Genomic DNA, 24799 nt, shown 5'->3' with positions numbered 1-24799 from the left:
TTTTTGACAACTTTTTCGAATCTGTGTGTACAGTAATACAAACCCATTCATACTTCGCGCATGTTTTTTTTTTATTATTTATTATATTTTCTTCACTAAATATTATTTTTGTTACATTTATTTTTTTCATACACGTTCAAATAATGCTCCTGGATATGACCTTAAACTATATCCAGTGGTGAGGCCCCATCTTGCGGACTTTGGGGAGTGTGGAGCCACCCTTTAATTGCCATTTCTCCCAGGTCCACTCTGACCCAGAGTGGTAGTACCTGTTAGGGTCCCAACTATGGCTTAAATAGAAAACGACTTGAAAACAACAAATATATTCTATTAAAAAAATTTCTTTCCAATCTTTGGATTCGGCATTAAATAACTTGAAAAAGGGTTGTTATGCCGTAAAACAACCAACCAACCAATCAAATATGATTTCGGCTCTTTTTTTTTTTTTTTTTTTTTTTTTTTTGCCTCAAATAGTACCTTCAAAAAAGTTTTGAAAATAAAATAAAAACAACACGAAATAAAAGTATGAATCAAATTTAATTCAAGAAAAAAAATAATAAAATACACGCTCGATTTAAAAAAAAAAAAAAAAAAAGTGTATGGGATATATAAGAAAAAGTGAAAGAAAACCTTAGGGAGCATCCATTAAATTAAAACCAGTTTACGCAGGGTCCACGTTCCTCGTGAAGAAGTACCTTACTTTTAGCTAGAAATTTCTACTCAATGATTTTTCGTAATTTTAATTTGGATATATTACTATTTTCGGGTTTGTATTACTGTACACATAGATTCGAAAAAGTTGTCAAAAAAACAAATATATAACAAATAAATGTTATCAAAGGCAAGATAAGTTACTTTTCTACCTAACTGGATATATTTTTCGTGTTTTTATTCAATGTAACATGTTTATTCAGCTCGAAAAACATACAATGTTTACCGATGTATTGGAAAATTCAAAATGGTGACCGACACTCTCTTTAACACGGTAAGTTCAGGAAAAGATGTTATAAATAATAAACTAGACAAAATACTGTTAGAAATTCGCTCATTATATGTTACCGTGATATAAGTTGACATATGGGCGCCATTTTGAATTTTCCAATACATCGGTAAACACTGCATGTTTTTCGAGCTGAATAAACATGTTACATTGAATAAAAACACGAAAAATATATCCAGTTTGGAAGAAAAGTAACTTTTGATAACATTTATTTGTTATATATTTGTTTTTTGACAACTTCTTCGAATCTGTGTACAGTAATACAAACCCATTTTATATTTTTTGGTTGTTTGTTTTTTTTTTTTTTCACCCACTTATAATAAAAATATATTTTTTAAAAAATTTTTAATACGTAAACATTTTTATCAATTAATTTTTTGGTATTTGTACAGTTTAATCAAGACATTAAAAAATGAAAATATCGAAAAAAAAAAAAAGTTATATTTTACGTATCCGGAAAAAAAATTGGTCAGTTTTTACGACGTGACCCAGTGTATTATAAGTACCTCAACCTCCCCATGTTAAGAATGGCTTTCGGAATAAACACCCCGCAACCTCGAAAGCTGTTCGTAACATGAGGGGTTTATTCCGAAATCTGTTCTTAACATGGGGAGGTTAAGGTGTTTATAATACGCTGGGGCACGTCGTAAAAAATTTCACTTGATTTGATCGAGTAATTTTTTTTACAGCGAAAAAACAATTTATGATACCGAGCAAAACGTAGCCATGTTTCGATTTTTAGGAAGAAAAGCTATGGTTTAACATTAGGAGAGGGATCTCTGCGCGTTGGACCGAGTTATCTCCCCGTGGCGTGTTAAAAAAATCCAAACATGGCTCCTTTGAGCGCGCTGTCATAAAAACGTGTTTTTCCGCTGTAAAACAAAAAACAAAAACAAAAAAAAAACTATTCGATTAAATTAAGTGAATTTTTTTTTTTTTCAGAGAACTTATACATACAACGGATACAATATAACTTTTTTTTCTTTTTTTTTTTCGATATTTTCATTTTTTAATATGTTGATTAAACTGCACAAGTACCAATTTTTTTAATCGTATATCTTTTCAAATAACTCTGCTTATTTAAGTTAATATCTTATATATTTTCTCAAACTGTTTAGGTATTTTAAAAATAAATTTATTTACAGAAACATGAAAAAAATAAAACCATGAACGTGTCACATTTTTTTACTGTTTTAGCAGTTTTTTAAAAACGTGAATGTGTCACATTTTTTACTGTTTTAGCAGTTTTTTAAAAACGTGAATGTGCAACAGAAAATAGTTATCAGTTTTAAACTGTGATTTTTTTTTTTTTCACATATGTAAAAAAAAAAAAAAAAAGTAAATTTTTCCATTACGGCCACCTCCACAATTTTTTTTAAATGACGACTTTTTGAGGTTTTCGACTATGCTGAATACGAAAATCTTATTTAAATTTTGCAGAGACAAGTAGCTTTCGATACATAAAGACCTGTATTACGCACTGTAATTCACTGGCCGCCATGTTGGTACGCGCGTGCGATAAACAAATCTACTCATCTGAGCTCCAATCTATACCTCCTCACCAAACTTTCACATAAAACACTCGTCTACCTGAAACCTATAAGTGGTGGCCATTGTTGTACGCGCAAGCGCGCATACGTTTGCGTGCGCGTGAGGCAAACATCTGGCCGCAAAAATATGCGGCAAAATTATGAACAAATATGGCCGCCGCGTTACATTACTACATGAAACGTGCTGAAAAGTACATTTTCAGTATCGTGAAAACTAGTTGCCGGCTCCAATTCTAAATGCGATATTCGTTTTCAGCATACCTGAAAACCGCTTGGCCACAATAAACATTTATTTAAAGCTTCTTTTAAATGGTACAAAAGTTATGATGATAATATTAAATTAGATTACAACAATTACTTGGCCTTCGGGCCGGGATGAAAGTGTAGTATCTGTTCCGGCAGATACTGCAAGCTATGACTAGCTATGACTAGCAAAGACCAGATGTGGGGGCAACCCCGTATGCCTGACCTTTAACCAGCTCCCATTTCCCACCTCTCGGGAGCTGGTCCCCTTTTTCCCTTCCCCCTCCCTTCACTCCTCACATTAATAATTGGCCTTGTGCCTAATTTGCTCGGTGGGGGAGCAAATAAATACCATCTGTTCTTCAGATGCTGCACTTCTATTTCTTGTTCTCTTTCAGTGGAGGAGAAATCCTTCACGACTGAGACAATTTTTATTTTTGTACCTTTTCTCCACGTTAAAAAACGACCCTGGTGTCTAACTCTGTCCCGTGGGGAGGCATAGTAAATAGGTACATCGGGTTATATAGGGGGGGGGTAAATCTGTTTTGTGCGTTGGAGGTACTTAAAGAAAATGAAAGAAGTAGAGGAAGGAAAAAAGAAAGAAAGGAAGACGGAAAAAAGAAAGAAAGAATTCTTGGCCTTCATTTGTGGATTTGGTCCTCTTATCTTGCTCTGCACGTGACAGTCATTTTCTTTGCGGTAGTCCTATTTGCTTTCGGTAGTCTCTCTCTCTCTCTCTCTCTCTCTCTCTCTCTCTAAATCGAAGTACAAAAAAAAAAAAAAGAAAAATAGTGTCAAGACAATTAAATTACGATCAAAAGGTCATCCATTAAGATTTGGATATTTATTTGTGAAAATTGAAAACAACGAAAACAAACAAACAAAAAATCCTGATCACATTCCAGTGCCTTTTGACTGTTTATTTATTTATTTTATTTATTTATTTATTTATTTGTTTTTACGAAGACTTACGTCAAAACTTAAGACTAAAAACAGTCAAACGTCCGTTCAGATTGCAATACTGATTAAAAATTATGGCGACAAAGTAAGTGTTCATTTATTTAAACCCCCCCCCTTTTGTTTTCATTTTCTTTTTTGGTAAATTTTCAGATTAGGTCCACCTCCATAATTTTCTTTTAAATGACGACTTCTGTAGGTTTTGGACTATGCTGAATACGAAAATCGCATTGAAATTTTGCAGAAATAATTAGTTATCGAGATATAAAAAGTTGTATTACGCATTGTATTCTTTAGCGGCCATCTTTTTTACGCGCGAGCGCCATAAACAACTCTACTCATCTATGACTGACACTGCACGCGCGTAAAAAAAGATGGCCACCAAAGAATACAATGCATAATACAACTTTTTATATCTCGATAACTACTTATTTCTGCAAAATTTAAATGCGGTTTTCGTATTCAGCATAGTCGAAAATTTATAAAAGGTGTCATTGAAAAGAAAATTATGGCGGTGGACCTAATCTAAAAAAAAATACCTTTTTTTTTTTTTTTTTTTTTAACGGAAACCGAGTTAAGCAACGTTTGTATCCCTATGGCTTTTTGGTTTTTATCCAGAATTCAACCTAAGAATTAAAAAAGGGGTATTTTTTACGACCTGCCCCAGCGTAGTAAACACCTCCAACCACACATGTTAAGAACCGCTTTCGGAATAACCACCCCAACCTTCTCATGTTTAAAACGACTTTCAAGGCTGGGGGGGGGGTATTCCGAAAGCCGTTCTTAACATAGAGAGGTGTTTATAATACACTGGGACTGGGACACGTCGTAAAATATTACCAAAACAAATACAGAAATTTGGGTACTTGTTAAGATATAGTCGACGAATCGATTTTTTTTTTTTTAAAGCAAAATCAATATTACCTACTTATTTGTCATGTCGGAAATAGTAATATATCCAAAAAATACGAAAAATCATGGAGTAGAACAACTGCTATTGTATTTTTAGTAAAAAAAAAAAAAAAAAAAAAACTATCACTATAAAAACAAATATTGCAGAAAGTATTCTTTTCAGAGTTATGTCCCCCTGCCTTTAGCCTCCTACTGCCTTACCCAATTTTCCGTAAGAATTACTTTTGACACTTCAGGAGGAGCGTGAACCCTGCGTAAACGAGTTTTAATTAATGACTGCTACCCTGGGGTTTTCTTTCATTTTCTTTGTAAAAAATCTCATACACTTTTTGGGGTTTGTATTACTGTACTCATAAATTCGAAGAAGTTGTCAAAAAAAAAAAAAATATATATATATATATATATATATATATATATATATATATATATATATAAATATATATATAACAAATAAATGTTATCAACGGGACAATTTTTTTAATGTTTTTATTCAATGTAACCTGTTTATTCAGCTCGAAAAACATAGTGTTTACCGATGTATTGGAAAATTAAAAATGGCGCTCGACTTTCTTGAATACGGTAAGTTTGGGAAAATGAGTACAAAATAAAAAATTCTACAACATATTGTTAAAACCCAACCGAATATATGTTCGCCTATGTCACGGTAATATATATTGAGCTAGTTTCTATCAGTATTTTGTATATTTTTTATTTTTTAACTCATTTTCCCAAACTTACCGTGTTCAGGAGAGAGTCGGGCGCCATTTTAAATTTTCCAATACATCGGTAAACACTATGTTTTTCGAGCTGAATAAACATGTTACATCAAATAAAAAACATTTAAAAACATATCCAGTTAGGTAAAGTAACTTATCTTGCCTTTGATAACATTTATTTGTTATGTATTTGTTTTTTGACAACTTTTTTGAATCTATGTGTACAGTAATACAAACCCATTCATACTTCGCATGTTTTTTTTAAATTTTTTTTTTTATTATTATATTTTCTTCACTAAATATTATTTTTGTTACATTTATTTTTTTCATACACGTTCAAATAATGCTCCTGGATATGACCTTAAACTATATCCAGTGGTGACTGGTGAGGCCCCATCTTGCGGACTTTGGGGAGTGTGGAGCCACCCTTTAATTGCTATTTCTCCCAGGTCCACTCTGACCCAGAGTGGTAGTACCTGTTAGGGTCCCAACTATGGCTTAAATAGAAAACGACTTGAAAACAACAAATATATTCTATTAAAAAAATGTCTTTCTAATCTTTGGATTCGGCATTAAATAACTTGAAAAAGGTTGTTATGCCGTAAAACAACCAACCAACCAATCAAATATGATTTCGGCTTTTTTTTTTTTTTGCCTCAAATAGTACCTTCAAAAAAGTTTTGAAAATAAAATAAAAACAACACGAAATAAAAATATGAATCAAATTTAATTTTGTATTTGTACAGTTTAATCAAGACATTAAAAAATGAAAATATCGAAAAAAAAAAAAAAAAGTTATATTTTACGTATCCGGAAAAAAATTGGTCAGTTTTTACGACTTGACCCAGTGCCTCAACCTCCCCATGTTAAGAATGGCTTTCGGAATAAACACCCCGCAACCTCGAAAGCCGTTCTTAACATGAGGGGTTTATTCCGAAAGCTGTTCTTAACATAGGGAGGTTAGGGTGTTTGGGGCACGTCGTAAAAAATTTCACTTGATTTGATCGAGTAATTTTTTTTACAGCGAAAAAACAATTTATGATACCGAGCAAAACGTAGCCATGTTTCGATTTTTAGGAAGAAAAGCTATGGTTTAACATTAGGAGAGGGATCTCTGCGCGTTGGACCGAGTTATCTCCCCGTGGCGTGTTAAAAAAATCCAAACATGGCTCCTCTGAGCGCGCTGTCATAAAAACGTGTTTTTCCGCTGTAAAAAAAAAAAAAACTATTCGATTAAATTAAGTGAATTTTTTTTTTTTTCAGAGAACTTATACATACAACGGATACAATATAACTTTTTTTTCTTTTTTTTTCGATATTTTCATTTTTTAATATGTTGATTAAACTGCACAAGTACCAATTTTTTTAATCGTATATCTTTTCAAATAACTCTGCTTATTTAAGTTAATATCTTATATATTTTCTCAAACTGTTTAGGTATTTTAAAAATAAATTTATTTACAGAAACATGAAAAAAATAAAACCATGAACGTGTCACATTTTTTACTGTTTTAGCAGTTTTTTAAAAACGTGAATGTGCAACAGAAAATAGTTATCAGTTTTAAACTGATTTTTTTTTTTTTTTCACATATGTAAAAAAAAAAAGAAAAGTAAATTTTTACATTACGGCCACCTCCACAATTTTTTTTAAATGACGACTTTTTGAGGTTTTCGACTATGCTGAATACGAAAATCTTATTTAAATTTTGCAGAGACAAGTAGCTTTCGATACATAAAGACCTGTATTACGCACTGTAATTCACTGGCCGCCATGTTGGTACGCGCGTGCGATAAACAAATCTACTCATCTGAGCTCCAATCTATACCTCCTCACCAAACTTTCACATAAAACACTCGTCTACCTGAAACCACTATCAATAGTTTCCCCCACTCTTTATCTGTGCCTAAACCTGAATGTAGATTCCATGAAAAAAGCTTCTTTCTTAGGATTGCACGCCTGCGGAACTCCGTTTCGTTTGCCTGCTTTCCAACTGAATACCATATGGTTGTCTTCAAGTCCAACGTAAACAAATTCTTGATGAATTGTCCCTTTTTTAAATAATCCAATTTACCAAATTTCCATGACTAACAATTAATACGATATTGCCCCATTAACTACTGTACACTCTTTAACCTTTATCCTTGAGTGAACTCCGGGCCTTGATAAAAGGTGACTCCTATGTAAAAAAAAAAAAAAAAAAAAAAAAAAAAGTTAATTCCTATCAAGTTCAGTACGATCACAAAATCGTCAATCATCAAGAAGACTACGTAGATCCAAATACAGGTGCGCACACCCAATAAATTGAGAGGACAAAGTTAGCAAGATTGAGATTTTTAAGAAAAAGCGAGGAATTCCACAGCATCTGCTCAAGTCACCCTTAGATGAAGTACAACCGTGGACGTCTTTTAGCTGGGGATGAAGTATCTACTCCAGTCTCACTTGGATGAACACTGCTGGTGTGTTTTGAAAGGAGATCAAAATCACTTTGTAGCAATCTTAAAGGACATTAAACAAGTTTTTGTTAATATTCTTTTTACTAAATTAATGATTCAATTTTACAATAAATAAATGGATAAATAAGTTTTTAATTTTTTTTTTTTTACTAAATTAGTGATTCAATTTTACAATAAATAAATGGATAAGTTTTTGTTAATTAATTTTTTACTAAATTAATGATTCAATTTTACAATATGATATGGATAAATAATAAGTTCTTGTTAATCAATATTTTTTTTTTTACAAAATTAGTGAAAATTAAATTTTGCAATAAATAAATGGATAAGTTTTTGTTAATTAATTTTTTTTTTTTACTAAATTAATGATTCAATTTTACAATAAATAAATGGATAAATAAGTTTTTAATTTTTTTTTTACTAAATTAGTGATTCAATTTTACAATAAATAAATGGATAAGTTTTTGTTAATTAATTTTTTTTTTTTACTAAATTAATGATTCAATTTTGCAATAAATAAATGGATAAATAAGTTTTTAATTTTTTTTTTTTTACTAAATTAGGGATTCAATTTTACAATAAATAAATGGATAAGTTTTTGTTAATTAATTTTTTTTTTTTTACTAAATTAATGATTCAATTTTGCAATAAATAAATGGATAAATAAGTTTTTAATTTTTTTTTTTTTTTTTTTACTAAATTAGTGATTCAATTTTACAATAAATAAATGGATAAGTTTTTGTTAATTAATTTTTTTTTTTTACTAAATTAGGGATTCAATTTTGAAATATTGATGACCAAAGTTAATTCAGATTGTTTAAGGTTTTTTGTTTGTTTTTTATATGGATTTTTTCATGTTTTATTGAATAAAATAATTTTTCTATCACGTTAGACCCGAAAAATGGGGTAGGAATCACACGATAGTAGTACCAGTTTTTTTTTTTTTTTAGTACAGTTTGAAAGGTTGAACTCCCCAAACTCTCTCTCTCTCTCTAATATATATATATATATATATATATATATATATATATATATATATATATATATACACACACCAACTTTTAGTCATTCAATGAATTTAAAAATTTATGACGTGAAATGTTTGAATCTTATTCTGAAGTATATATATATATATATATATATATATATATATATATATATACATTAAACAAGTTTTTGTTAATATTTTTTTTTTACTAAATTAATGAAAATTCAATTTTGCAATATTGACGACCAAAGTTAATTTGGATTGTTTAAAGTTAGTTCTATGGATTTTTCAGCATGTTTTATAGAAAAGAATAAAATAATTTCAAGAATTGTTTGTTTTTTTTTTCTATCCTCCTTTGGTAAGAATCACCTTAGACCCGAAAAATAGGGTAAGAATAACGCTATAGTAGAACTTTGGGCGAAAGAATCACACGATATCAGAACCAGAAAGTCTTTATCATGTACATACTCGTCACAGAACGAAAATGTCATATTCTAAAAATCACGTAAATTGATCAAGTAGTTTTTTTGTATAGTATACCGTAGCCATTACAAGGTTGGCTTTAAAATCTCGATAGTTCGAATTGAGTTGTCTCCCTTTATTTATTAAATATGGCAGATCATGGTACACCATTCTCGCTTCCTCATAAAATTTGATTTTCTTAGATAAAAAAAATATATATTTGATCAATTTACGTGATTTTTTGAACATGACATCTTCGTTCTCGGTCGTACATCAAAAAATTTTTTGTTTGTTTTTTAATTAGGTTGAATTCTGGACTTGCACAGTTTTTTAAAGTGCAAATGAAATACATTTATTTGTGGTTCTTCCAAAACCACACGTTTCATTATCTTTGCAAAAGTCTTTTTGCGCACACACGTTTTACAACGCTGTGCCATATAACATGTGCTTTTTAAAAGTCTCTCTCCCCGCCACTTAACGCTGTCTCAAAATATCTTGTATTAACTGTCACACTATTTAGTTCTTGAAATTAGTTGTATAGCATAACATTACGTAACCTGCTTTTGTTTATCTAATTTAATCCCTGCCTTTTTGCCTTCTTTCCCGTAAGCGACCATAAACACAAACATTGCAAATGGCTGCTAGCTTCGTAAGTACTTTCGCGTTGTCATTTTTTTATACTTTATATTTTTATCATTTACTAACTCTTCAAAAAAATTGCATACCAGATAACACAAATAACTTTTGGGTGCTTGTTCGGAATAATAACGAAAATCAAATAACTTGAATTTCAGCTAAAAGCAATGTTATCATCTTAAATGCCATGTCGAAATAAGTAACATATTCAAAAATTACGAAAAACGATAAAGTAGAGACTTAATTATCAATGAAAATTGCTTTTGAAGAAAATTGCAAGTTTGAAATGACAGTAGAGTGGGGAGGCAACTTCAATAATGGCAGATCACTGGATCGTGAAAGTTAACGTTTTATGTAATAATGTAGTAATATGTTCCAAATTTCGACATGACAATTAAGTAACTAAACAAACTCACTTAGCAACAAAATCACACCCCTTCACTGTTGAAGTCCCTAAATGCTAGAAAGTTTTCTACTCTAATAGTTTTTTTCTCTCTAACAGCTAAACTTTGGAATTCCCTTCCTGCTACCTGCTTCTTTGAGTGTACTGATATGCAGAAGTTTAAATGTAATGTAAACAAATATCTTGTTAATCTTTCCTAGACATGGCCCCAAGTAGTAGCCCTTTACGTTCAAGTGGCGATATGTCTTGGTAGGGCTGAACGTGAGTAAAAAAAAAAAAAAAAAAGTTATACGTTACGTTGGCGTTTTTTTTTTGTTTTTGTTTTTTTTTTTATCTGCCTCCCCACGAGGGCAGAGTTAGAAATGAAGTCGGTTTTTAATGTGTGTGTGGGGGGGGGGGTTATTTATTTGCTTCCTCACTGAGCAAATTAGGCACAGGGCTGTTTTTTAATGTGAAGAGGGGAGGAAGGGGGACCAGCTCCCCCGAGGGGAACCGAATTGTGACAATTGGTATGAAGGGTTTCCCCTACATTGACCAAAAGTTTTCAAAAGGTATGACATTATGAGGATGAAAATTCCAAAGAGAAATAACACTTTATGACCCTCGACCGAAATAGGTATGAAGTGTATTTAAATGTAATGTGAACCAACATCTTGTTCATCTTTCCTAGGCATGGTCACAAATAGTAACTTCTTACGTCCAAGATTGAATGTGATAGATGAAGACCTCACTCTATACAATGCATGAAGCCACTTGAAATTTTTTATGGAAATCACTCCAGACAAGGCATGAAGCCACTTGAAATTTTTTATGGAAATCACTCCAGACAAGGCATTAAGCCACTAGAAATGTCTTATGTGACGGTGAAAGTTTCCGTTGCGGGTCATTCATATTTTTCTGAATTTTCAATGGTGTATTTGTTCCCCAAAAAAATTTATTGTGACGAAAAGAAACAAAACACAGTAATGTGGAATTTGATAATGAAGCAAGGGTTGTCTGGACATGAATAAAAAAAAAATATATGATTGCCACAGATGGGCTCGTATCTCTCTCTCTCTCTCTCTCTCTCTCTCTCTCTCTCTCTCTCTCTCTCTCTTGGGCACGGTTTTAATAAGAATTTTCACACTATTAACCAAGCTCCAACCTCTTTCCCATCACCACAGATGCATCCTGTACTTGTTTTACAAATACTTTAACGAAATGTACTTTGGTGAATTTGTAGCACCGGTGCCCTCTCAACGTAAAGACTCCCGATTAACTCGACCAGCAACAAAATCCCACGCCTTCACTGTAATTCCAGAAAAATTCCTACTTTAATAGTTTATTTTTTGAACTGCTAGACTTCAGAATTCCTTTCCTGTTTCCTGTTTCTCCAACTGCACTAATATGCACTACTGATGCAATTCTCTATGTGTATAAAAGCCAAGTACGTCCAAGAATGGAGTACTGCGGCCATATCTGGGTAGGAGCTGCTTAAAACAGCCTATCCTGCCTTGACAGAGTACAAAATAGGCTTCGTGGCTTAGTGGGGGATGCCCTTTTCTCTACCCAGCAACCTCTCTCCCACAGAAGAAACGTTGCAAGCCTGTCTTTGTTTTATCGTTATTTCCATGGCAGGTGCTCGTCTGAGCTCCAATCCCTCGTCCCCCCTCGCCAATCTTTCACGAGAAACACCCGTCTAGCTGAATCCACTGTCAATAATTTTCCCCACTCTTTATCTGTGCCTAAATCCAAACGTAGATTCCATGAGCAAAGCTTTCTTAGAACTGCACGCCAGTGGAACTCTCTGCCGCTTGCCTGTTTCCCACCTGACAACTTGGACTGACGTAATTGAACATTTAAAAAAAAATAAAAAAATGTTTAAATTCGACGTTATTTCACGCGGTTAATGGTAGCCGAATGGATTAGGTCTTCGCTAAACCGAGCCAGAGATGTCTCGTGATGCGGGGTTCAAATCGTTCGACTGGTATTAATCGTGACACCCTGCACTGAAGATTCCCGAAAGGATGAAACACTAGTCTCTGTAGGTATTTAATAATTATTATAGTAAAAAAAAAATAATTATATATATATATATATATATATATATATATACACCCAGTGTTTATCTGTGCCTAAATCCAAACGTAGATTCCATGAGCAAAGCTTCTTTCTTAGAACTGCACGCCAGTGGAACTCTCGGCCGCATGCCTGTTTCCCACCTTACTACAACTTGGACGTCTTCAAGTCCAACATAAACAAACTCTTGACAAACCGCCCCCTTAAGTAAGACACTCTATCAAAACCCCCAATACTAATGATTACTACAATACTATCTCATTGATTACTGTACATGCAATAATCCTTATCCCTGAGTGGCCTTCAGGCCTTGATAAATCGTGACCCCCCATGTAAAAAAAAAAAAAAAGTTTAAATGTTGTGTGAACAGACGATCCATAATTCACAATATCCCCTTTATGTATAAACGTCGATTTGCTCTGTTAGGACTCAAAATGGAGTACTGCTGCCACATCTGGGCAGGACCTGCTAGAAGCAGCTCATCCTGTCTTGACAGAGTTCAAAATAGACCGTAGCTTCCAAATCATTCATTTTGCTGATGACACTACCATCTATGGAAGCACAACAAAGGCCATAAATGACTAAGTCATATACCATCCACTATGACTATGCAATCCCTACAGCCACGTACCTAGAAAACGGAGCTATAAAACCCGACATTGTAATATGGGACAAGAAGGAGAAGGAAGCAACCTTGGTGGAAGTTAGTGTCCCGAATGATGCTGGGTTAAACAGAGCTGAGAGGGAAAAGATTACCAAATACCAGGGTCTTATGTATGACATGAAAAGAAACTGGAACCTTAAGAAGATCTCTATCATTCCAGTAATTATAGGAGCAACCGGACTTATGAAAAAGAACTTTACAAACTATCTTACAAATATACCAGGTAAACCAAGTGCAAAGGAGATTCAAACAATTGCACTTAAAGGGACGGTTAGAATCTGTCAATAATTTCCCACACTTTTTATTTGTGCCTAAACCTAAACGTAGATTCCATGAACAAAGCTTCTTTCTTAGAACTGCACGCCTGTGGAACTCTCTGCCTTTTGCCTACTTTCCAGCTGACTACAATCTGATTGCCTTCAAGTCCAATGTAAACAAGTTCTTGATGGACCGTCCCCCTAATTAATCCAATTTACAAAATTCCCACGACTTATGTTTACTACGCTATAATTACATTGACTAATGTATACCCATTAACCCTTACCCTTGAGTGGCCTCTCTACCAATCCAAGTTATGACAACAGGACCATTGCCAGCGCCCTCAAAATGCATCGCTGGATTGCCATGAATAACAGACGTGACCAGGGTGATGGAAACAAAGTTTCCAGCCACGGTTATAGTCTTTGATGTGATTTCAAGTGAGGGCCTTTGTTGTGCTTCCATAGATGGTAGTGTCATCAGCAAAAATGTCTATGAATGATTTAGAAGATCATTAATGTAGATCAGGAAGAGAGTTGGGCCCAGGATGGACTCCTGAGGGACCCCAGCATTAATACTATGAGCTTCTGATTTCTGCCCATCAACAACTACTCTTAAGAACCTATAAGAGAGAAATGATTTAATGTATTGAGAGGGAGATGACTAATCACCTGAATTCTTAACTATGGGGCATACTGACAAGGTTTTCCAGGGTGTTGAGAAGATAGAAGCTTGGTTTTAGATGCATTATAAGTTCTCGTTCCTATCTTAACGGACTATTGTCCTCAGATTTCTTGATGTTTATTTACTTAATGGCCCGTGATTTGTCTAATGGTTGTGGGTAGGGTTGGTTATGGTCTTTGGTGTCGTTTCAAGTGAGGGCCACATCATACCACCTCAATCTCAAAATACAAATAAAAATACAATAACTGATTTAAACAAAAACAAATATAAGTACTTTTTTTTTTCAAAGTAATAAAGAAATCTGAAAATATGCAAAAAAAAAAAAAAGAAAATTCGGGTTTGCATTACTGTACACATAGATTCGAAAAAGTTGTCAAAAAACAAATATATAACAAATAAATGTTATCAAAGGCAAGATAAGTTACTTTTCTACCTAACTGGATAATTTTCTAGTGTTTTTATTTAATGTAACATTTTTATTCAGCTCGAAAAACATACAGTGTTTACCGATGTATCGGAAAATTCAAAATGGCGCTCAACTATCTCTCTTTGAGATGATAAGTTTGGGAAAAGGATTTGAAAATAAAAAAAAATATGCAAAATACTGTTTAAAACCCACCGAATATATGTCAGCCTATGTTACGGTAACATATATCGAGGAAGTTTCTAACAGTAGTTTGTCTAGTTTTTTATTTATAACTCTTTTTCCAAACCTTACCGTGTCTAAGAGAGAGTTGGATGCCATTTTAAATTTTCCAACACATCGGTAAACACTATGTTTTTTCGAGCTGAATAAACATGTTACATTAAATAAAAAACATTAGAAACTTATGCAGTTAGGTAGAAAAGTAACTTATCTTTCCTTCGGTAACATTTATTTGTTATGTTTGTTTTTTGACAACTTTTCCGAATCTGTGTACAGTAATACAAACCCCTTTTGTGCCTGCCCTGTTCTTTAAACATATTTTATTAAGAAGGTAAAACAATTAGCTTTCCTAAACCCTTTATGTTGGGTGAATTATTATATTTTGAATGTTGTTGTGCTCTGTCAATCTACTGACTTTCGTCATTACTATTAATATCTGTCAAAGAAGAAATTAAGGTCTACTGTTTGACCTGCCATGTGTCCACCATTGGACTGAATCAACAGAGGACTCATGGAGGCTACCCGACTTGCATGAGTATCAGTTTATTAAATTGTTAGGTGAAAGTACAGAATAGTTACAAAACAACCTAACCTCCCTATGCTAAGAATGGTTTTCTAAATAATAACGTTATTATTTCAGCACGGTCCGTATTTTGCAGGAGTATCAATTTATTAAATTGTTAGGTGAAAGTACAGAATAGTTACAAAACAACCTAACCTCCCTATGTCAAGAATGGTTTTCTTAATAATAACGTTATTTCAGCACGGTCAGTATTTTGCATGAGTATCAATTTATTAAATTGTTAGGTGAGAGTACAGAATAGTTACAAAACAACCTCCGCTCCCTATGCTAAGAATGGTTTTCTTAATAACGTTATTATTTCAGCATAGTCAGTATTCTGCATGAGTACCAATTAAATTGTTAGGTGAAAGTTGTGTAGTTTAACGGGTCCTTCTGCAGTTTAATTAACCGTTTTTCCGTAAGTAACGTGCCGACATTTTCCGAGTAGAATACCGTTTAACATTTCACAGAAATTCTGTGTTTACATTTGGGAGCTGCGTCCACCACAACACCCCCTCCCCAAATGTAAACACAGAATTTCTGTGAAATGTTCAACCGCATTCTACTCGGTAAATGTCGCCGCGTTATTTATCTTTACCACATGTACGGCAAAAATATGCTGTGCTTGCGTCTACAACAATGGTCACAACTCATAACGTAAAGAATTACATTGCTCAATATCCAGAAAGCTACTTATTTGCGGAAATTTAAATGAAATATTTTTTTTTTTCAGCATACCGGAAAACTTATAAAAATCGTTATTTTAAAAGGAAAATGTTCAGCTGGAAATCAAATAATTTTTTTATAAATATGGACAAATATGGCCGCCGCGTTACATTACTATACAAAACATGCAGAAAAGTATCTTTTCAATATCACGAAAACTAGTTGCTGGCGCCGATTTTAAATGTGATATTTGTTTTCAGCATACCTGAAACCCATTGAAAACAAGTTTTTTAAGGTAGGTTTTGTGTTGGTCTATCAGGCAACAATTAGCATAGACTTTAAAGGTAAACGTGTTCAATGACACTTCTGCATTACCCGAATGGCGCCATTGTTAGGGAGGGGCGATAACTCCAATTTCGTTTTGTCAAAAATCACTGCAAGCAAATAGCAAAGAAGATTTTTCTTTTCCGAACACAAAAATATTTGAAAACCAATTTATTTAATTATTGCATAAAAATGTATAAATATATGAATTGTAAAAACATTTATTGAAAAGTCTGCGTAAGAAAATATCATTTTATTAAAACAAGTTTGGCGCTTCTACACTATTGGGACGAAATTTTGTAGTCGATAAATGGAGTTTTCAGATTAAAAAAAAAACAACAAAAAACACTGGTTTCTACTGATTTTTGTCAATTCTTTTGTAAGGTAGGTTTTGGGTTGGTTTATCAGGCCACAATTATCGAATTTATTCCGAAATTGAATTTAATTTAATTTTCTTTTCCTGTTTTAGTTTGGTCCGTGGAAGTTTGTCCGTCATCAATAACAGCATTAATTATGTTCCGATGGGTTCTTGGACGCTAAATCGCGTTCAGGACGTTTACAACAAAGTCAAAGATACGTCACCGAATGTGGTGTCGAAGTCTCTCGACAGAGTCGAATCAGTGGTCCAGCAATTCATTGCAAATCCCGAAGAAACGACGTTCGGTAAGTGACAACCATTTCCGTTGCATATTATTTCGGCATTCCGGCATATTTCTCGAGATATTGCGTTCTTGTATTTCTTCTCATACCAAAAATCTTAATATTTTGTCCAAACATATAAGTAAGCAGTTTTGAAGAATAGCGGAAATATTGTATCAATTATGTGCTTCCATACCTCGATTGACAGACCTGCCGCCATCTTTGAAACTTAGGGTCTCGTTTTATGTACCATTACCGAAGTTTGACGTTCTGATCTACACGCAGGGGGCATAACTCCGAAAAAAAAATTTTTCGATTACTTATGTCATGTAATGGCTGCAATATTTTTTGTCTGTAATGATAGACTAGGTGTATCAGAATTTTTGTAGGAATTTTTGACACCCCTAACACGTTCTGATCTACACGCAGGGGACAATATAGATCTTATTCATGCTGACCCTTTGGGTTTTGGCGATCCAGAATAATAGGCGACTTGAAATCCGCCGGAGATGGTGTCAGATAAAAACTTTGCATTGATATAGAAATGGGTGTTTGTTAAGCAAAAATCATATTACGTACTTACTTGTCATGCCAAAAATAGTAATATATCCATAAATTACGAAAATTATCGAGTAGAAAGTTATTTATAGTTAAAAGTAATTTTTGTGGAAACTTGGGTAAAATTGCCTTTTCTTAGACGTTGTAAAGTAGGCAGTAGGAGTCTACACGCAGGGGACATAACTCCGAAAAAAATATTTTCGATTACTTATGTCATGTAATGGCTGCAATATTTTTTGTCTGTAATGATAGACTAGGTGTATCAGAATTTTTGTAGGAATTTTTGACACCCCTAACACGAAACTGCGAATAAAATATAAAAAAAACTCGTAATTTCTCTTTTAAAAGTGGGTTGTTTATTTTCTTTATGGATTATACTTCCAAAATAAACTATTAAAGTTGTATAAAAAGTAATAGAAATATTTTTTTTTATTTTTTAAAAAACAGTAATGAAATTAATTGAATGTTACGAGTTCAGTATTTTTCAATTTTTAAACTTTAAAAATCTATCAAAATTTTTCTATTGATTCTCTTTTTACGATATTTTCAGGGTCAATGTGAAATTTTATGCTCTTTCCAATAAACCGAATATAATATTTTAGACAAACGTTTTTTTTTTAATTCACGCCCCCCCATTTTGAAATGTCTATTAAAAAGTAAATAATTAATTTACTCACCAAAGTTTTATATATAACAAATTGAAGATAAAAAATCAATAAATAATATATTCAAATTTAAAACAAAAAAGTGTTTTTTATAAATTTACCTGTAAAGTCAGAAGTTTAAAACCTTTTTTTTTTTAATAATCACGTTGTTGTTTTTTTTTTTGTTTTTTGGGTTTTTTTTTTTTTAATGAAACCTTGGTCCTTGCTCCTTTAATTGAAAAAAAATGAGGGTTTAAATTACATTTTTCGAGTAGTTATAAGCTTGGAAAGACAGGGGGTCGAATTATTCAATATTTTTCACAAAGTTTCTGACACACCTAGTTCTGATCCCCATCTGGCATCAATTGAAATGAATGGCTCTCGTCTTACGGAGTTTTGACAAGCTTCTGGGCTTGACCTTTACTCCTGATCTGAAATGGAACATGTACATTAAATCTGTTGCCAAGGCCGCTGGAAAAATGGTGGGATCCTTCTATTGATCCAGTAGATATCTCACTGCTGATACAATTCTCTATCTATATAAGAGCCAGGTATGTCCAAGGATGGAGTACTGTTGACACATTTGGGCAGGAGCTGCTAGAAAGGACTTATCCTGCCTTGATAGAGTTTAAAATAGACTTTGTAGCCTCTGGCAAATGCTCGACTGAGCTTCAGTCTATGGCCTCCTCTTGCCAAACTTTCATGTAAAACCCTTGTCTAGCTGAAAACACTATCAATAATCCCGCCACTCTGTGCCTAAACCTAAATGTAGATGCACTGAACAAAGATTCTTTCTTAGAACTGCACGCCTGTGGAACTGTCTTCCGTTCTCCTGCTTTCCAGCTGACTACAATCTGATTGCCTTCAAGTCCAATGTAAACAAGTTCTTGATGAGCCATTCCACTTAAGTTAACAAATTTACCTTATTTCTATTACTAACAATTACTATATTATTCAATTGACTACTGTACACTCTTAGATCTTATCCTCGAGTGGTCTCTGGTCTTGATGTGGTTATGCCTATGTAAAAAAAAATGTAGGGATTTGGACAGCAAGATGTCGGTTCACGTTACACTTGAACTTCTGCATGTCAGTACAATTGGGGTAGCAGGTACCTGGAATGGATTTCCAAAGTCTAGCGGTTCTGGGGAAGAAACTACTGGAGTAGAAAGATCTTTTGCATCTAGGGATCTCTACTGTGTGGGGGTGGGATTTAGCTGCCTGTCGAGGGTGTTTACGTTGTGGGGGCACAAGTGCTTGCAGTTCATCATTCACCGTTAAAATACTTGTAGAAAAGGCAGAGATGCTACATTTCATCGATGGGACAGAGGCTGAAGCTTGGATCACAGTTCAGGACCTATCAGATTAACGACTCTTTTGAACCTTGTCAAGGAGCGAGAGACTAGTAGCAGATGACCAGCCCAAATATGACAACAATACTCCATACATGGGCGAATGGTGGCCTTATAGAGGTACAGGATACTTTCGGGTGTTAGTAGTTTTCTAGCATGGTAGAGAGAGCCTAACTTCCTTGCAGCGGTCATGGCAGTGCTTTCAATGTAATTGCTCCAGCTCATGTTTCCCGTGAACGTCAGGCCAAGGAGCTTGAAAGATGTCCTTTCAGATGTGCTTCCATACCTCAATTGACAGACCTGCCGCCATCTTTGAAACTTAGGGTCTCGTTTTACACACCATTACCGAAGTTTGACATATGATACTTTTCTGTAAAAAAAAAAAAAAAAACTTTTAATATTTCACATAAAATAGAAAGTCACAAGAAATAAATATTACATGTAATGATTTTTTTAACTAATTTATTTGATCTAACAATGTTTTATAAAATCTAATATATAAAAACCTATATGTCTGTCTGTCTGCCTGTCTGTCTCCATATTTTCAAACTCTATCTCCTCCGAACCTAAAATTTGCAGAGCAGCGCTAGAGGCCCCAAATGATTGGAATTTTATGGGTCTTTAGCTGGTTAAAATAGTTTTTAAGGGGTCAAAAATCTATATATATGAAAGGCAAATTTCGTGTATGTCTGGCAAAGGTTTTTCTCGCACACGCACCCGGGGGGGGTTACTATTACTTAGAACTGTTTATATAGGCCGTAGATAATAATATGTAGGATTTGAGAACGCATGTAGCGGCTAGATTTATTTACGTCGATTTTTACAATCTGTTGCCAAGGCTGCTGGAAAAATGATGGGATCCTTCTATCACTCCAGTAGATATCTCACTGCTGATGCAATTCTCTATCTGTATAAGAGCCAAGTAGATCCAAGGATGAAGTACTCTTGCCACATTTGGGCAGGAGCTACTGGAAAGATCTTATCCTGCCTCGACAGAGTTCAAAATAGACTTCGTAGCCTCGTAAGGGATGTTCTTTTTCTCTTCCCTACAACCTCTATCTCACAGAAGAGACGTCGCAAGCCTGTCTCTTCTATATCATTATTTTCATGGCAAGTGCTCGTCTGAGCTCCAATCTATGGTCCTCCCTCGCCAAACTTTCGTGTAAAACACTCGTCCAACTTAAACCACTATCAATAATTTCCCCCACTCTTTATTTGTACCTAAACCTAGATGTAGATTCCATGAACAACCCTTTTTTCATAGAACTGCATGCCTGTGGAACATTTTTCCGTTTCCTGCTTTCCAACAAACCGAAACCAAAACTTATGAATATATATATATATATATATATATATATATATATATATATATATATAAAATTACAATTAATTTACATTTTTTGGATTTTACCGTCATTGGATTATTTACCTTTCACCAGACTATCCATTCACGTGAAATCACCTTTTTCTTCACCATATTCCTTCTGCTTCACTTTTTGTTTTCAAGTAAGATCTTTGACTTACTCGCAGTTTCATCAAATACTTTTGTATGCAAAATCCGATCCCGCATTTTGCTAATTTCTACGTTCTTATGAGAAGGAAAGTATTTCTTTGAAACTCCGCGGATTAAGGACTGTCCACTTATTAAGTGTCTCCTTTTCAGATTAAATATGTTTTAACTCATTTCAAAGTGTTTTTAACATGTTTTATTAACTACTAGCGAGGGGTACCCGGCGTTGCCCGGGTGTTTGTAGGTGTGTGTGGAAACCCCGGAGGGGGGGGGTAAAAAAAACCGTAAGTATGAGGATCGAACCCGAACCCTTGAGGCAAAGTTGTAAATTAAAGTGTGAAAAAAAAAAACGTGTGACGTTAACCATTGCTCCACCACAAGATGCTAATGGAAACACGTTTGAATTTATTTAATTACTTGGATTTGGCAGGTGCCCGTTTTAATGAGTTAATGAGGTCAAGTTTGACTGCGGGGCGGGAACGCTTCCCAAGATGTTATAACCCTAACCCACATGTGGCGAGCGACAAATGTTGAATATTTATCTTGCCGAAATCGAGCAAATTAAGTAGACAGGCGAGCTTCGTTGTTAACTGTGAGATATTACGATTTATATGTGCTATAAAAAGTTTTTTAAAAAGTTGTGAAGCGAGCGACCGCTTCTTTGAAAAAAGCCTTTTGTACACATACAGAAAAAGGAACACACATACATACATTTTCGCTTTTATATTTATTGATTTGCTCTTACACACACACACACACACACACACACACACATATATATATATATAATTTGAGTTCCTACAGTATAATCAAAACTGAAACCGAAACTTATGAAGAATTCTTGGTAAAATTATTTTTTACAAAAAATGGAAGGTCATAATTAAATGACAGTCACTCGGAAGAAAAAAAGATGTAAGCATGACACAAAATAAATAACACACACGCCATGCTATTGAAATATAGACTAGCAGGACCTGTGGAAATTCCACAGGGGACTCATTCATATGTAATATATTGATGTTGGCACTCTGTAGATCTTCACTGTAAATGGTATTATTGTAGCTCTTTTGTTAAAACTGCAAAAGTATTTATCTAAGCTAGTATAGACGTCCGGCGTAGCCCGGTCATAAAGTACGCTTAAATATGATATTTTAATTCTTGCAGATTTCGTATATATTATTATAGAGTTAATGTTCTGTCGATTTTTATGTGTTATAAAGTTGTGATTTCAAAAATAAAAAATATATATCCATATGACTTGAATCGAAACCGAAATAAAAACTTATGAAAAAATAATAAATATATATATATATATATATATATATATATATATATATATGGCGATTAAGCCATTTTTTATTTTATAACTTACTAACTAGCTCTACCTACGTATTGAGCACTGTTGAAGTAAATACTTAAAGTTTACGCATAAATTTATACTTTCGTATATTAATTTTATGTGAGTAAATGAAGTAGTTATATATATATATATATATATATATATATATATAATTATTTACTATAATAATTAAATACCTACAGACACTAGTGTTTCAACCTTTCGGGAATCTTCAGTGCAGAGTGTCAAAAAAAAAGGCAGACATATATGTATTTTTTTCTTATTATTATTACACTTTCACCCCAAACAAGGCACGTTGCCACTTTGATGTAGGGGGCTACTATAAGGGACATACGTTGCAGGCGTACTATGTAGGGAGTTGAGCAGCAAGATGTCTGTTTACATTACACTTGAACTTCTGCATGTCAGTACAGTTGGGGAAGCAGGAACCTGGAAGGGAATTCCAAAGTTTAGCAGTTCTGAGGAAGAAACTATTAGAGTAGAAGGCTTTCTTACATCTAGGGATCTCAACTGTGAAGGGGTGGGACTTTGCTGCTTGTCGGTTTTGTTGGGGGTATTTTCGTCGAAGGGATACAAGAGTGCCTACTACAACCTTGTTTTTTTGTTTTTTTTGCTCAACACACATCTCTAAACACCCGGACAATGCCGGGCACCCAGGCTAGTTAAAAAATAACCAAAAATTGAATTATTATGCAATTTCTGAAGCCATGAGTAGACACCTTAAAAGTGTAACCATGGGTTTTCAGATATGTGGAACTGATAAGGATGGGAGGGTTACGAGGTCAACTCTGGTTGTTGAGATAAAAGGCATCGTTCAAAATACGAGTGTATTCGATGCCTTCCATAACAAAGACAAAATGTGTTTGTTAGCGATAAAGGAATGGGGTCAAAAGATCACATATGCCTATCATTGACCCGTCAGCTATTAAAGTGGTAAAAGGGGAGATAAGTATGTCCCCTAATTTCGCAATCTTCAAGGTGTTTGTATCTAGTGAAAACGTAATTTCCCCCCACTTTTCCGTAGAAATTACTTTTAACTATAAATAATCTTATTTTGATGAATTTTCGTAATTTTTTAATATAGTACTATTTTCGACATGACAATTAAGTATTGTTGTTGTTTTTGCAAAAACAACATATTTTTAAAAATTAAGTACGGATTTTTGCTTTTTTTTTTTTTTTTGCAAACCGGATATAATTTTAAAAATTAAGTAAGTATTGTTATTTTTTTGCAAAAACAACATATTAAAAATAAGTGTTGTTTTTCTTTCTTTTTTTTTTTTTAGAATGTATGAAGAAGGTTAGGGTTAGGATAAGGTTAATTGAAAAAAAAAAAACAAAGTGACGCATGCATGGTCCACAGTGAACGAGGCATAAAAAAATATCTACGTTCACCATTTGTCCACCCACCCAAAAGTCCCCAGGGGACGTCAAATCCTGGTGAAAATGAACAAACGGTGCAGTTTTAGGCCTTAACATATGTAAATTTGAGTTCTGCACCATGAAAAAAAAGAAATGACTAAGTCCATTATTTGTCCCCCTTTCCCCATTTAGCCCCAAAAGTCCTCAAGGCCTTAACACGTTTAAATTTGAGTTCAGCACCATGCAAAACTGCTAAATAGACATACACAGAAAATTATGGACAAATATGGTAAAATAGTCCCAAAAATGGAGTGTTTTTATTAGCTATAAAAGAGCCCCTGGGGCACACCCAAGAGTTATCGCGAAGTATAGACAAACAAAATTATATAGAAATCAGTTAGTTACAAATTTTCAGAAAGTTTTATAAAAATCCAAGGCATCAATTTTTTTCTTTTAATATGCATAGAAGTGTCAATTTTAGCCATTTTAACCCGAAAGGCACCCTTAGGGGGCGCAACCGGAGTTTTCCCAGAAAATCCATTCTGTTACTTTTTTTACTCATATCATGTTTAATGTTTGTGCAAAATTTCAAAATATTCCAAGCAGTAGTTATTGAGAAAAGTGTGGACAGACGAACGGACAAGGGTGAATTTACAGGTCCACTCCCTTTTGTCTGGGGGGGGGATAGACTTGAATTATTACGCCATGTCCAAAGACGTAAGTAGACACATTTAAAAGTGTAACCATGGGTTTTCTGATATGTGGAACGAATAAGGTTGGGAGGGGTTACGAGGTCAACTCCGGTTGTTGAGATAAAAGACAGCGTTCAAAATACAAGTGTGTTCGATGACTTCCATAACTGTTGTGGAGACGCCCACTAATTAGCATACGTGGGTGAACAAGATATAGATAAAGTTATCAAGTCAGCAAGACCGGGGAGCTGTGTTCGAACGCCGGATAGTCAAGACGCATGTGCCAGTTGCTCCATGAAAGACTTTAACACGCCCTCTGCCGGACAATCTTCCAACTGCAGTACAACTGCACCTTTGTAAATATGTATTATCTTTTCGTCTTAATATATTTGTTTTACCTTTACTTTCTGCGTTCGTGTTGTTATTGATACAGACACATATATATATATATATATATTTTACCATTTTTGGATTTTTACCCTTCACCGGACTATCCATT

The 24799-nt window shown here is 33.8% G+C and overlaps 1 long non-coding RNA gene across 1 annotated transcript; it reads left to right on the top strand.

Moving 5' to 3' along the window:
* Positions 1–3561: 3561 nt before the first annotated feature.
* Positions 3562–16854, top strand: LOC145271138 (uncharacterized). Its single transcript, XR_013865705.1, has 2 exons — positions 3562–3838; positions 16653–16854. It is a non-coding gene; the product is annotated as an uncharacterized LOC145271138 (long non-coding RNA).
* Positions 16855–24799: the final 7945 nt, after the last annotated feature.

The sequence above is a fragment of the Euprymna scolopes genome, chromosome 46, assembly GCF_053919585.1.
Source record: "Euprymna scolopes isolate OS-2025 chromosome 46, ASM5391958v1, whole genome shotgun sequence".
In the NCBI taxonomy this organism is placed as follows: Eukaryota; Metazoa; Mollusca; class Cephalopoda; order Sepiida; family Sepiolidae; genus Euprymna; species Euprymna scolopes.
The sequence above is the reverse complement of the archived record's forward strand: the minus strand, read 5'-3'. Positions and strand labels throughout refer to the sequence as shown.